Source organism: Ovis aries, chromosome 25, assembly GCF_016772045.2.
Source record: "Ovis aries strain OAR_USU_Benz2616 breed Rambouillet chromosome 25, ARS-UI_Ramb_v3.0, whole genome shotgun sequence".
Taxonomy (NCBI): Eukaryota; Metazoa; Chordata; class Mammalia; order Artiodactyla; family Bovidae; genus Ovis; species Ovis aries.
Window position 1 is genome coordinate 24,645,959 of NC_056078.1, and position 12,193 is coordinate 24,658,151.

Genomic DNA, 12,193 nt, shown 5'->3' on the forward strand with positions numbered 1-12,193 from the left:
TTGCTAATACTAAAAAGCGGGTACCCTTTCTGCCCCCTTCTGATGCCTATGTCAGAAGCTTTCTCTATCTTCTTTATACTTTAATAAAACTTTATTACACAAAAGCTCTGAGCGATCAAGCCTTGTCTCTGGCCCCGGATTTAATTCTTCTCCTCTGGGGGCCAAGAATCCTGGCGTTGTGATTCAACAACAACCTTTCATCTTGGGGGCTCGTCCCGGATCCTTCAGGACAAGGTAAGGATGCTTGGAGCTCTAGTTCTTTGTTCTCTTAGCAAACACGTTTTCTGCTGTGCTTTACTAACTCTATGGTGTGCTTGTGTGAATGAATGGCACGCCCTATGTGAAGCAAGTAAGGAGCCCTGCTTTGCAGTTCCACGGTGATCTCATACGGCTTTTGGCAGAAACCTGTCAGGGGTTTATACCGACCTGCCAATGCCAAGAGGCACCCAATGACTCCTTTGGGAACCGACCAGAAATGGGCAAAGCGTGTGGACCGAACTCTCCTTTCTCAGTCAAACTTTTCAGTCTCTTTGACCATTTCATAACTCCTTGGGAATTAGAAGTACTAACCTAATCTATCAGATCTTAGACTTTCAAGAGACTTGTGATCTATACTGTTACAGTGTACTGTGGCTTAGGTCCCAAACTTGGATTGGTAGTCAAGAAAGCGTCTAGCCTTGCTAGGAATCGGAAGTTCGGAAACTAGATGGAGCTCTAGCTCCAAGAACATCTCTGAGGTTAAATGTTACTCAGATTGGGCCTGCAATGGGTTTTTTCCTTTGGTAACGCTGGCTCTTAGTGGACCAGAGGAGGCTCTCATACTGGTGTGGTGATGCTTGAAAAGAACATCCCAGCTTTATGTTCATATTGGTCTTATTGTGGTCAGGAATATACTCAGGGTCGTGCATAGGCACTCAGGTGACGAATGTTTCCCCCAGCAGTCTTAGCTTGGGAGGCATTCCGGAAGGTTACTCTGATTGCACCCCGGTTACTCTGATTGCATCAGAGGCAAGCAAGGTTAAAGGTGAAGAGCTAGACATCAGGTAGAGATGCTATCAGGTCTACCCCTGGTACATCCCCACCCCATCTCGGTGGTAGAACCAGGAGGGTTGAGACGGCGCCTGCGTCGGTAAGGGACAAACTAAGTCTGACCAGGAAGGAAAACCTTTTGGTGTAAAGTCTGTCTATACCCCCATCTAGAGCAGGGAGGGACGCCTCCGGTAGAAAAATGGCGCTGGTCGCTTTTTTTCTCTCTTACAGATGGGAGCTAACAATTCCAGCCTTACTCCTTTGAACTGTATCCTGAAAAACTGGGATAGATTTCATCCCCAGGGCTTAAAGAAGACACACCTGGTCTTCCTATGCCATACTGCATGGCCACGGTATCCATTTGAGGACGGCGAACGGTGGCCGGTTGGAGGGTCTCTTAAGTATAATACTGTTTTATCATTAGACCGGTTCTGTAAGGAACAAGGGAAGTGGGCAGAAGTAGCATATGTGTTGCCCTTTTTCTCTCTGCGAAATATGCCAAACTTATGTCCTAAGGGTATAGATTTGGGCGTGAAACCTTCAGCTCCCTCCTGTCCTCCTACTTTGCCCCCGTACCCAGGGTTAAGAGATGAGATGGAGGACAGGAGACAAAGACAAAGAGAAAAAGAAAAACATGTTTCTCCAGTCTATCCCTGGGATCATATGTGCAGAGCAGCCAGAGAGACTGAGGAACAGCCACACACTGTTGCCTCTTCATGAAACACCCACCGGGAGAAATAATCAGTCTATGAGAGTTAATAAGCCCTTTTCTTATCAAGAAATACAAAGAATCAAGGAGGATCTGGGAGACTATTTAGAGGACCCAGAAAAATATATTAGAGTGTTTAAAGGTGTTACTCTGCTTTATGACCTTACTTGGAAAGATGTGATGTATATCTTGGGACAAACGCTGACTCCCAACTCAGAGACTTGAGTTTTGGGAAAAGCAGTTGCTTATGGAGATGAATGGCTTGGTAATGAATCAGTAGGGAAGAGGGAGGACGAGATAGCGGCCCTCCCCACTGGGAATCAGGCAGTCTCAACTATAGAATCAGACTGGGACTACAACTCAGCTAAAGGAAGATGGGATCAGAGTCATTTTGTCAGATGTATTCTTGAAGGACTCAGGCAGGCGCATTCTGAGCCTTTAAACTATAGCAAATTGGCAGACATAGAACAGGAGGAGAAGGAAGCTCCTGGTAAATTCCTAGATAGACTAAGAGAAGCCCTTCGCATATTCACTGAGATTGATCCCGAAAGTGAAGAAGGAAAAGTGATCTTAAAAGATCGATTTCTCACTCAGTCGGCTCCAGATATCCTCTGTAAGCTACAAAAATGGGCGTATGGACCAAATCAGTCTTTAGATTCTCTGTTACAACTGGCTCAGACAGTCTATCACCTTAGGGAATATGAGGAAAAGAAAGAAAGGCAAAAAAAGACAAAGGAAAAGGCGGAAGCCTTCGCAATGGCTTTGAAAAAACATTCTTAAACAGCTGGAGAAAAATGCCCAGAGGGACCCAGGTGAAAAGGTCTGAGCTTGCTATTACTGTGTAAATGAGGGGCATCTCAAGTGAGATTGCCCTCAGGCATCTAAGCTGCTCCCCCCCCCCCCCCCCCCCCCCCCCCCCCCACCCCCTCCCTGGCTCCATGTCCGGTCTGCAAAGGACCACACTGGAAGAGAGACTGCCCTCAGAGGGGTAGGTCTCCGGGGTCAGACTCTCAAGACAGTCAGGACTGAAGGTGCCCGGGGGTCCCCACACAAGCTCCCATCCTAATTACACCTGAGGAACCCCGGGTATTAATAATTGTGGGGGGCCAATCCATTGATTTCCTTTTAGATACTGGGGCAACTTACTCTGTGCTTACCAAAGCCCCTGGCCCACTTTCTTCCCCATCCACTTCCGTAATGGGACTGTCTGGACTAGCCAAAAGGTATTATTTCAGTTATTCTTTATCTTGCAACTGGGATTCTGTGCTGTTTTCACACGAGTTTCTGATCGTGCCAGAACCTCCCTCACCCCTTTTGGGGAGGGATATACTGACCAAGGTCCATGCCTCTGTTTTCATGAATATGGAGCTCTCGCTTTCTCTCCCTCTAGTTGAACAAAATGTAAATCCTAGAGTATGGGCTGATGGAAAATCTGTGGGTCGAGCACAAAATGCTATTTCTGTAGTTGTCAAGCTCAAAGACCCACACTTATTTCCACATAAGAAGCAGCATCCACTGAAACCTGAGGTTAAGAAAGGGTTAAAACCCCTCATTGAAAATTTAAAGGAACAGAGACTATTAATTCCCTGTAACAGTCCTTGCAACACTCCTATTTTGGATATAAAGAAATCAAATGGTAAATGGAGACTAGTTCAAGATTTACGTATAATAAATGAGGCTGTAGTCCTTTACACCCCGTGGTGCCTAATCCTTATACTCTATTGTCTGAAATTCCTGAATGAGCCAAATATTTCTCAGTAATTGATTTAAAAGATGCTTTCTATTCAGTGCCTTTGGTGGAAGAAAGTCAATTTCTATTTGCCTTTGAAGACCCTAGCAGCCAGCTTCTCAGTTAACCTGGACAGTTTTGCCCCAGGGATTTCGTGACAGTCCTCACTTATTTGGACAAAGTTTGTCACGGGATCTACAAAACTTTAATAGCTCTGAAGGGGTGCTGTTAGAATATGTAGATGATATTTTGCTCTGTGCTGAGACAGAGGAAGCTTGTTTGTGAGCCTCAGAAGATTTCTTAAACTTTCTGGCAGGCTGTGGTTACAAGGCATCAAGAGAAAAGGCTCAGCTTTGTCAACAATTAATTATCAACAGTTAGATATCTGGGCCTAATCATATCAGAAGGGACTAGGGCCATAGGCCCTGAGAGAATTAAACCTATACTAAATCATCCCCTACCTATGACTTGAAACAATTGAGAGGATTTTGGGGAATCAAAAATTTGGATTCCGGGTTATGGGGAACTTGCCCAGCCTTTATATAAACTTATAGCTGAAACTCAACAGGCCCAAACTGACAAACTGATTTGGTCTCCAGAAACTCAAAAGGTTTTAAGGTTCTTCACACTGCTCTCCTGCAAGCTCCAGCTCTGAGCCCCGGATTGAATTCTTCTCCTCCGGGGGCCAAGAATCCTGGCGTCGTGATTCGACAACAACCTTTCAAGTGTGCATCCACAGAGGAATGGATAAGGAAGTTGTGTACATGTGTTGTGTGGTGATTAGTTGCTCAGTCGCGTCCAACTCTTTGCAACCCCACGGACTGTAGCCTGCCAGGCTCCTCTGTCCATGGGGATTCTCCAGGCAAGAATATTGGAGTGGGTTGCCATTCCCTTCTCCAGGGGATCTTCCCAACCCAGGGATTGAACCCAAGTCTCCGATATTGTAGGCAGATTCTTTACCATCTGAGCCACCAGGGAAGCCCAAGAATACTAAAGTAGGTAGCCTATCCCTTCTACAGGGGATCTTCGTATTTCTCCTGGCAATCTTGATTCCAGCTGGTGGTTCATCCAGCCCAGCATTTCACATGGTGTACTCTGCATAAAAGTTAAATAAACAGGGTGACAATATACAGCCTTGATGTACTCCTTTCCCGATTTGGAATCAGTCTGTGTTCCATGTCCAGTTCTGTTACTTCTTGACCTGATACACATTTCTCAGGAGGTAGGTCAGGTGGTCTGGTATTCCCATCTCTTTCAGAATTTTCCACAGTTTGTTGTGATCCACACAAAGGCTTTGGTATAGTCAATAAGGCAGAAGTAGATGTTTTCTGAAACTCTTTTGCTTTTCTGATGATCCAGCGGATGTCGGCAATTTGATCTCTGGTTCTTCTGCTTTTTCTAAATCTAGCTTGAGCATCTGGAAGTTCACGCTTCACGTACTGTTGAAGCCTGGCTTGGAGAATTTTGAGCATTACTTTGCTAGCATGTGAGATGAGTGCAACTGTGCAGTAGTTTGAACATTTTTTGGCATTGCCTTTCTCTGGAATAGGAATGAAAACTGACCTTTTTCAGTCCTGTGGCCACTGCTGAGTTCTCCAAATTTGCTGGCATGTTGAGTGCAATACTTTCACAGCATCATCTTTTAGGATTTGAATTAGCTTAACTGGAATTTCACCACCTCCACTAGCTTTGTTCGTAGTGACTCTTCCTAAGGCCCACTTGACTTCACATTCCAGGATGTCTGGCTCTAGGTGAGTGATCACACCATCGTGATTATCTGGGTCATGAAGATATTTTCTGTATAGTTCTTCTGTGTATTCTTGCCACCTCTTAATATCTTTTGCTTCTGTTAGTTCCATACCATTTCTGCCCTTCATTGTGCTCATCTTTGTATAAAATGTTCCCTTGGTGTCTCTAATTTTCTTGAAGAGATCTCTAGTCTTTCCCATTCTATTATTTTCCTCTCTTTCTTTGCATTGATCACTGAAGAAGGCTTTCTTATCTCTCCTTGCTATTCTTTGGAACTCTGCATTCAAATGGGTATATCTTTTCCTTTCTCTTTTGCCTTTAGCTTCTCTTCTTTTCTCAGCTATTTGTAAGGCCTCCTCAGACAACCATTTTTCCTTTTTGCATTTATTTTCTTGGGGACGTTCTTGATCACTGCCTCATGTTCAATGTCATGAACCTCTGTCCATAGTTCTTTAGGACCTCTGTCTATCAGATCTAATTCCTTGAATCTATTTGTCATTTCCACTGTATAATCATAAGGGATTTGACTTAGGTTATACCTGAATGGTCTAGTGGCTTTCCTTACTTTCTTCAGTTTAAGTCTGAATTTGTAATAAGGAGTTCATGATCTGAGCCACAGTCAGCTCCCAGTCTTGTTTTTGCTGACTATATAGAGCTTCTCCATCTTTGGGTGCAAAGAATATAATCAATCTAATTTCAGTATTGACCATCTTGTGATGTCCATGTGTAGAGTCTTCTCTTGTGTTTTTGGAAGAGGGTGTTTGCTATGACCAGTGTGTTCTATTGGCAAAACTTTGTTAGCCTTTGACCTACCTCATTTTGTACACCAAGGCCAAATTTGCCTGTTACTCCAGGTGTTTCTTGACTTCCTACTTTTGCATTCCAGTCCCTTATAATGAAGAGGACATCTTTTTGGGTGTTAGTTCTAGGAGGTCTTGTAGATCTTCATAGAACCATTCTCTTCAGTTTTTTCAGCATTACTGGTTGGGGCATAGACTTGGATGACTGTGATATTGAATGGTTTGCTTTGGAATTCAACAGAGATCATTCTGTCATTTTTGAGGTTGCATCCAAGTACTGCATTTTGGACTCTTTTGTTAACTATGATGGCTACTCCATTTCTTCTAAGGGATTCCTGCCCACAGTAGTAAATATAATGGTCATTTGAGTTAAATTCACCCATTCCAGTCCACTTTAGTTCACAGATTCCTAAAATGTCGATGTTCACTCTTGCTATCTCCTGTTTGACCACTTCCAATTTGCCTTGATTCATGGACCTAACATTCCAGGTTCCTACACAATATTGCTCTTTATAGCATCAGACTTTACTTCCATCACCAGTCACATCCACAGCTGGGTATTGTTTTTCCCTTGGCTCCATCTCTTCATTCTTTCTGAAGTTATTTCTCCACTCTTCTCCACGCTTGCTCTTGGAAGAAAAGCTATGACCAACCTAGACAGCATATTAAAAAGCAGAAATATTACTTTACCAACAAAAGTTTGTCTAGTCAAAGCTATGATTTTTCCAGTAGTCACGTATGGATGTGAGAGTTGGACTATAAAGAAAGCTGAGCACGGAAGAATTGATGCTATTGAACTTTGGTGTTGGAGAAGACTCTTAAGGGTCCTTTGGACTGCAAGGAGATCCAACCAGACCATCCTAAAGGAAATCAGTCCTGAATATTCATTGGAACGACTGATGGTGAAGCTGAAACTTCCAATACTTTGGCCATCTGATGCTAAGAACTGACCCATGGAAAAGACCCTGATGCTAGAAAGGTTGAAGGCAGGAGGAGAAGGGGATGACAGAGGATGAGATGGTTGGATGGCAACACCAACTTAATGGACACAAGTTTGAGTAGGCTCCAGGAGTTGGTGATGAACAGGGAAGCCTGGCATGCTGCAGCCATGGGGTCTCAAAGAGTTGGAAATGACTGAGCAACTGAACTGGACTGTTTATATATATATATATATATATATATATATATATATATATATATGACTATTACTCAGTCATCAAAATTAATTGAAATAATGCCATCTGCAGCAACGTGGTTGAACCTAGAGGTTATTATACTAAGTGAAGTAAGTCAGAAAGAGGAAGACAAATACCATATGATATCATTTACATGTGGAACCTAAAATACTATACAAATCAACATATCTACAAAACAAAAACAGACCCACAGATATAGAGAAAAATCTTATGGTTGCCAAGGGATGGGGGGGTGGGGGGCAGGGGGGAGGGATGGGTTGGGAGTTTGGGATTAGCAGAGGCAAACTATTATATATAGGATGGATAAAGAACAAGGTCCTATTGAGTAGAACAGGGATCTAGATTCAATATCCTGTGACAAACCATAAAGGAAAGTATATATATTCTTTTTCATATCCCTTTATATATATCACTGAGTCACTTAGCTGTGTAGAAGAAATCAACACAACATTGTAAATCAACTATATTTAAATAAAATCTTAAGAAATTTAAAATAGGGCAGAACAGAGTACTTAGCGTGTGGTAGGTGCTGGTCTAGACTCTAGGGACACAGTGATGAATACACACAGTCTTTGTCCATGGAACCCACTTTTTAGCGATGGAGACAGACAGTCGATGCATCAGTACATAATATGGTGTCAGGTTGTGGTAAACAGGGCGGGAGGATAGAGAAAAACAGAGTGGTAGATATGCTGGGATAGTCTTATAGGATGGGATGAGCAGGGGAGACCACTCTAAGGTGATATATGAGAGTAGACCAGAGGTGACAATGAGTCACAGAAGTACCTAGAGGCAGAGATTCAGGGCAGAGACAAAAGCAAGCACTGCTGCTGCTGCTGCTAAGTCACTTCAGTCATGTCCGACTCAGTGCGACCCCATAGACAGTAGCCCACCAGGCTCCCCCATCCCTGGGATTCTCCAGGCAAGAACACTGGAGTGGGTTGCCATTTCCTTCTCCAATGCATGAAAGTGAGAAGTGAAAGTGAAGTCGCTCAGTTGTGTCCGACTCTTAGCGACCCCATGGACTGCAGCCCACCAGGCTCCTCCACCCATGAGATTTTCCAGGCAAGAGTACTGGAGTGGGGTGCCATTGCCTTCTCCGAAAGCAAGTACGAAGTCCCTCAAACAGGACAGTGCTTGATGAGTTCAAGGAACACATGGAGAGCACAGGTGATGTGGACTGCCCATCAAAGGTGCCAGGACCAACATGGAGCAGTGAGAAGGCCTGGGCTGGAAACTGGGCATCTGGACCCTCTGTCCAGAGTTGCTGGACTTGCATGGGGCTGGCAGTGGGGAGGGGCCTTCCCTGGCATCTGGCTCGAGGGGTTCACTTCCTCTAGCCCCTTTTCCTCTGTTGTTTGGCTGGGGTGGAGGCTGGTTTTCTGCGGCTCTCACTGAATCAGGGCAATACTCATTGTCACATTGTCTCATTCCAGACAATGAGAACCCAGTTGGGTCTTTTCTTTGCTACTTACTCTGGAAGATCAAGGTCCTTCCTCCATTTCTTCCTTGCTTCCCCCAGGGGTTACCCTGAGACTTTTGCCTCTGTGTCTCCAAGATGGTTTGAGGCTGACTTCTGCTCTTCTCTGGAAGGAGGCAAGTAGGCCCCAGGCTCCTGCACAGGTGGGTGCTCCACCTGCCTTACTCCTCCACCTTCAAATCTCCACTCAGATGCTATCTTCTCAGGAGAGCTGCTTGAATTATTTAAGAAGGTGCATCCCACCACAAACTGCCTGTCCTCTCTGATTCCTTCATCTCCCCCTGCAGCACACTGTGCAACTTCCCAGGGCATGATGTGTAACTTTGTTCCTGCTCCATGCCCCACCCTGATCCTGTGAAATCGTAAGCTCCAAGAGGGCAAGGATTTGTACCTTGTTTTCTCTGATGGAGCCCAAGCCTCTAGTCTAGTGCCTGGCACATGGTAGGTATTCAACTGTTTGTGGATTGAAATGAATAGACAAGTGAATATGTTTTGGGAAAGAATCTTAAGTGACTGAATTACAAGAGCCCAGAGTAATTACTCCTTTGTGCCTTTCTCTACAGGGGAAATGAGATGCAGAAAACAGGAATTCTTTAGGATACTGCTGGAGAATGCCAGGCTTGGTGCCAGAAGCAGAGAGGCAGCAGGGAGAAAAGCCAGACACAGAACCTGCCCTCAGGAGTTCACATTCTAATTGGGGTGAGTAGATCCCCTCCTTGCGCAACACCAGGGGGCATCATTTTCACAGAACATGATATAAGTGGTATCTATAGTTCTTTCAAGATAGTTGCCTGTGGGTGAGGTAAGTGGGGAGAGGATGGGGGTGGGTCATGTTATAGAGCTCGCAAGAAAGAGGGGGCACAAATGTGCAGGAAGTGACAGCACAGAGGAAGGGCCCAGCCCAAGAGTATTACCAGTCTAAGGCCAGGAGGAGCAAAGGTCAAAGATGGCCTCCATGGTGTTCCCTGCGCCCAGTACAAGGCTGAGCCAGGGCCAGTGCCCAGTAGCTGAAGGCTTGATGAGTGGCGAGTGAGGCTCACTCTGGGCTCCAGTCTTAGGAAAAGAGACAGGCTTGCTCTTACACCCGGCCCCCTGACCCAGTAGGGCTTGACTCCCCTTGACTCTATTCCTCTAGCTGGTGACTCTTCATTCTGCCTGCATGGAGAAGCTTAAACTCAAAAATGAGAAGTTTAAAAAACCCCACCAGATGCTGGAATCCTCTCCTCAGGGATTCTAATTCAGGTGGTCAGGAGTGGGGCCAGGCAGTACCTTACTAGATGCTGCTAATGTGTAGCAAGTTTGAGAAGCACTGCCTTAGAAGTCTTGCTGCTGTCCCAGGACTGTGGGAGGATCCAGGTTAAAGGTTCTTAACCCTGTAGCTTCACAGACAGAATTAGAAGGAGTCTGTGAACTTGAAATAAATCATACCTTAACATTCACCAACCTCTAACTGGAATTGAGCATTTTCTCTCAGTATGGACGTGGATGTCAAGCAATAGTGTCAACTATGCCTATGACTTTGTCACCCATAAAAGTCATAGATATTGTCATATCAATTTATGGTTGTTGAGGGTATCTCAACATATAAGTTCATCCCTACAAAATTAAGGTGAGTACTAGACTTGCCTTAGACTGGGTTATTTAATGTATTCATATCGATGCACATGCAACACTACATCACAGTGTTAAAAGTATTTTGATTCCTGGTATTCCGTATGATCATTTCCATTGAAACTCTATGTAAATTATATGCATTTTTAACAGTATTCTGAGAGGGGGCCCATAGGGTCTGTCAGATGGCCAAAGGGGTCCTTGATCAAGGCACACCTTCAGAGGAAGTTCCCTGCTTACCCCAGAGGAGAATCAAGTGGCATGTATTAGAAACAGTAACTTGATCTCTTGTTCTATGTGGCCCTCCAGCAAAAGTCACACCATTCGTGGTCAGGGCTGTCTGACTGCCCTTGGGCTGGGCACCCTAGCTCATTCACCCCATTTCCCCTCTCTAGGCAAAAGTGCCCCTTTGCCCCACCTTGGCAGCCCTGAAGGAGGCCTGTCTGTTGGTGCTGGTCTGAGGCTATTCTTTCCGTCACATTGGCCTACTGCGGAGGGGGCAACCCAGACATCTAGGCAACAAGAAGAGCTTGGACTGGAGGAGAGCAATTGTTCCCTGAGCCTTGGCTAGTGTGTGTTGACCACTGGCTCCCAGCTGCCTTCTCACCACTCCTTGCCCCTGTTATTAGTATAGTAATCAGCCAGACGGAGGAAAGGGGAGACCCACTGATGTAGAGCCCTTCTTCACTTCAGCAGACAGAGGGCATCCAAGCCTGAGCCAGAGTTCCTACCCCTCAGGAGCTCGCAGTCTGGCAAGGGAATCAGAGCAAAGAACTCAGAGTAGGAAGAGATTAAAACCTTACAGCCAACATGGACCTACTGTATAGCACAGCGAACTCTACTCAATATTCTGTGATAACCTATATGGGAAAACAATCTGAAAAAGAGTGAATAAACGTATATGTATAACTGAATCACTATGCTGTATACCTGAAACTAATACAACTTTGTAAATCAACTATGCTACAATAAAATTTTTTTTGTAATTAAAAAAAAACTTTGAAAGGTTTGGAGGTGAAGTCTGATCTAAGTGAGTGGAACAAATTGGAAACAATGAAGTTAATTTTAAATGGTGCTTCCTGGGCTGTTGGTGGGTTGCTCAGAGGGGCTGAGGTGGTTTAGAGGAAATGAAAAGTGGAGGCATAGGCAAGAGCTGGAAAGAGGCGTCTGGGCCCACTTCCTGGGCTGCTCAACTCTTGCTGAGAAGACACCATTTCCAGGCAGCCTGGATGCAAAAGCCTTTGGCCTACTTTCCTTTCAGATTTCAGCAAAGACAAACACTCTGGTTTACCGTGGTTTGGTTCTTGTTAAGACCCTGATTATTTTCTCTGCTTGAGGAGGAAGGTGTGGATGAGAATAGGCTAAAGGGTTAGCTGCTCAGATCATGGCGGTGTCCCTGGGGCGCATGCCCCACCCTGAGGACATGTACACTGAGAAGAGCAGTGACCAATCAGTGGGAGATGGCAGCTTCACCATGGGGGAGCTTGACTTCTTGGCTCTGCAGTCAAAAGCAAGGCTTTGTTGAACAAAAAGAATAGTAAGTGTGGGTGGCAGGCATCGGGACGGGGGAGGAGATCATTGAGACAAGAGCCTGCATGAAACCCTGTCCAATGGCAAGGCTAGGAAATGGCACCCAGGGCTCCCAGAGTCAGAGAACAGAGCCCTCAGACACAACTTCATCCACATGGGGTCAGGGAATTGCTTTAGTCCCTGGAGAAAATTACAGATGTTTCTTCCTAGGAGAATGCACGTGTACCATATAAATCTGCACAGCATTCAGAGGTTCTCAACCAAAAGGTGGAAACCCCCTGTTTTCAGGAGAAAGACATAAACCCAGAGGAGTGGAGTGACTGCCCCACAACCCACTGCACAGCTGGTGGCAGAGCCAGA

General features: G+C 45.2%; 1 long non-coding RNA gene across 1 annotated transcript; it reads left to right on the forward strand.

Annotated features, from left to right (window-relative positions):
• The first annotated feature begins 2,696 nt into the window (after positions 1 to 2,696).
• LOC121817956 (uncharacterized) lies at positions 2,697 to 11,287 on the forward strand. Its single transcript, XR_006058037.2, has 3 exons — positions 2,697 to 5,218; positions 9,256 to 9,391; positions 10,699 to 11,287. It is a non-coding gene; the product is annotated as an uncharacterized LOC121817956 (long non-coding RNA).
• The last annotated feature ends 906 nt before the right edge of the window (positions 11,288 to 12,193 follow it).